At 46.6% G+C, this 3310-nt stretch overlaps 1 long non-coding RNA gene across 1 annotated transcript; it reads right to left on the bottom strand.

Moving 5' to 3' along the window:
* Nucleotides 1–964: 964 nt before the first annotated feature.
* Nucleotides 965–2915, bottom strand: LOC125551435. Its single transcript, XR_007302627.1, has 2 exons — nt 1989–2915; nt 965–1366 (listed from the first exon to the last, which is right to left on the bottom strand). It is a non-coding gene; the product is annotated as an uncharacterized LOC125551435 (long non-coding RNA).
* Nucleotides 2916–3310: the final 395 nt, after the last annotated feature.

The raw sequence follows: 3310 nt of genomic DNA on the forward strand, positions 1-3310 counted from the left end.
GCACGGGGGCCTAAAGAGGAGCTGCAGTTGAGCTAGACGATGACCGTGGCGGCGATTGGGGGAGGTGGCTGCCCCGGCGGAGGTTGCTGTCGTTCTCAGGGCAAAGATGTGAACAGGAGCATCTTGTGTGGTGTTTAGCTCTTGAGCATTAGTCTAGCCATGGCAGAGCTTAGCTCTCCATCATTAGCATCAATGGCGCAAACGATAGAAATGCCAAGCACATTTTTTGAAGGCTACAACTTAATTAACGGATTCAATTGGCATTCAAATCAGACTGAAGAATTGGTGTTGGGCTGCAGTCTGAAAAAGGAGGCAGCAAATTCGCAAGAATTACTCAGCATGTGCATTAATGAGTTGATTAAAACAAGAATAGAGAGAGCTTGGTGCAGGTCACACTAACATAAAGCAAAGAATATAGTATTAAGATAGATATCCATCAGCCACAACCAAATGCATTCACGAGAAACAAATAACTATAGAGAATATCACCATCGCATTAGAACTTCTTCAGGTTCGTTCATGAGCTGGAATTTTTCCTAACTCAAATCTTTTTTACAGTGAGGAGGCGGTGCCTCGCAGCATGCAAGGCAGCAGAGGGAGAGGAGCACCAGGAGCGTTGCGCTGTTGTCGTTGATGCTGTAGTGGCTGTTCATGGAGAGGAGCACCATGAACATTGATCAACATTGTATGAACACTGGGACATAATGTTCTCGGTCCAGGAACAAAACATTACTTCACATAGGAACACAAATTTATTCACACAGGGAAAAATGTCGTTACACTTTCTGCTTTTGCCAAGAAATAGATGAACTACGAAGAAGCCTATCTCTCTCACTTGAGTAAATGGTTCGTACAAAATGTTCTAGTGTGATCTATCTAAAAAACAACAACAGGAACAAATTTCGCACTCCGTCCATGTACACTTTTGAAGATGAGTTGCACTAGCATTATCAAGTTGGCCTACTGGAAATCAGACACAGTTGACTGCAGCCATGTTAATTACTGCTGAAAATTGTCAGCCATACAAATTACTATAGAAACTGGTCAAGAATAGTCGACCGTGTGCAGTCCTACTAATTTCTTTTGTGGAATAAACACAGACAACTTAGAGGCATACTTTTTGTTCTTACTGATGACCTACAAAGCATGTAGGGAAAGATCTAGGGAAGGACTAATCAATATTGAGCTTGAGCGACCATCTCAACAATAAATCCAAAAGTGGCAGCAGCATATATCTCGCTACACTGCACCTCAAGGGATAGCAATTCCCCATGTTGAATAGCATCCCAGCAACAGCAAGGTCACTCACCCGTTCAAAGACCGACTATCTTTCCTCGTGAATGGCGACAAGCACCATGATCAACACCTACAGGAAAGAGGTAGACATTCAGAGGCAGAACAACAAGTTTAGCTTCATAGCTCAACCCATGGACCAACACCCGACCAACACCAAACAATTCCTAACCTATTTAGTACTGACCTCAAACCTATTTTGTATTTTTTTACTCTATTCATTATTTATCAGTAAGATGAATTCTTCCCAAAATCCATTGACTGAACTCTCTCGACTATAATCTTTGAACTTCCAGATTACTTTAAAAAATAAATACTTCTTTAGGTGCATGTAAACGGAGATGTTTGCACTTACTGTTTGCTGGTATTGCATAAAATTATGTTTTTTTAGAGTGCATATTTATAAGACGTGGACCATCAGACAAAAAATGCCAATAGTAGTGGCGGCTTGAAATACAACAAGAAACAAACAGGGAGGGGGGGTTGAATATACATGAGATATCTTTTTTAACATGTTTAGTACATGGAGATCCAAGTGTACATAAATCGTTTCAGTCAGATAGCAACTCGCGACATGTGGCCACATACACAGGCTGAATGCATGCCACCTTGGTAGCCACATACACAGGCTAGCTGAAGCTGAAGTAGCTAACAAATTTTTAAACGAAAAAAATTAAAGAGGGAATTGCTCTCACAATAAGTCTCCCTTTACAGGATTCAACAGAAGTTGAACTTGATGGTGGGCAACAGGATCCGGGGTGTTGTGTTCACGAACGGTCGGTAGCTTCGTCGTTGAACGGCCGGGGCTACGTGCTTGAATGGCTCAGCGCTTCTTTGGGAGGACTCGAGCGCTGCTGCAGATTGGATCAGGGTGAGGGTGCTCTCCACTGTCCTGAAGAAAATGCTCTGCAGGACAAAACACACACGCAGGAACCTTTGGATACAAGTGCGTGAAGGATTTAGGAGCTATCGGATCAGTAGAAATTGAACTGCAGAGTGCATAGGAGTCGACCTTCACTCCAACGCACAGGAGGTGCCGAGTGTGACGGAGGATGCCAGCGGCGCGCGACCATGGCACTAGCCAGTGGCTGCGCGCGTGGGATGTCGGCCTGAGGCGGGGCAACTCCGGGCGTCGAAGCAACATCACGTAGATCGTCGTGGAGGCGGAGCCCTAGGGCAGGTCGCTCTGGCGGCGACGTCTTGGGGCTGGTCGCGGCGGTGGCGGCACCCTGGAGCAGGTTGCGACTGCAGCGGTTGAGGGCAGAAGGAGGCCACTGCCACAGTGGAAGCAGGGGAGGAAGGCCGTCGATGGGCTGAATCGGCTACGCGCGTAGCAGGGGTGGTCGAGATGGAGGGCAGCGGCGGAGGTGGTCGGGGCGGTGCCTGCGGTGGTGGGCGATGGCGGAAGTGGTAGGGGACTGGTGGGCGATGCGGTGGCGGCGTCCCGCCTTAGGCGGAGGTCCGGCGGCGATTGGATCCAGGGAAGATGGGGATCGGGGGAGTGGTTGGTTCTAGGTTGAGCTGTTTGCCTCGTGGGGGTGGCTTTTTTTTGTCGCAGCCGATTCTAGAGTTCAGGAACATGTCGGTCGCTCTATATGGGCGCTGTGATCCAAATAGTTGGTCCAAATAGTTATTCTAATCCCAGGAGGTATATATTATATATATATATATACTCAACGCAAGTGCATGTCATTGTTTGAACCAAGTGTGCTGCAGTATTCACACGAGTGAACTTCCCGTCGCAAAAAACCTGTAGGCTGTGTTTTTTTGGTACCTTTTTTCTCTAGTTTTTTAACCGTCAGTCGGAACGAGACGTGTAATATACCGTTGAAAATCTATGGATTAGGCGCAACTTCGACATGTTGAACACTTTTCTAGATTCCACACGGTATAAGAGCTGTTTTGAAAATGGTGCGGCCCATGTCGAGTGGCAGCGTGCGTTTTTTTCATGATTTCTTTAAACCGCTTGTCAGAATGAAGCAAATGATACATCGTTGGAAAGATATCGTTGAGGCGC

This window comes from Triticum urartu, chromosome 4 (genome assembly GCF_003073215.2).
Source record: "Triticum urartu cultivar G1812 chromosome 4, Tu2.1, whole genome shotgun sequence".
Classification (NCBI taxonomy): Eukaryota; Viridiplantae; Streptophyta; class Magnoliopsida; order Poales; family Poaceae; genus Triticum; species Triticum urartu.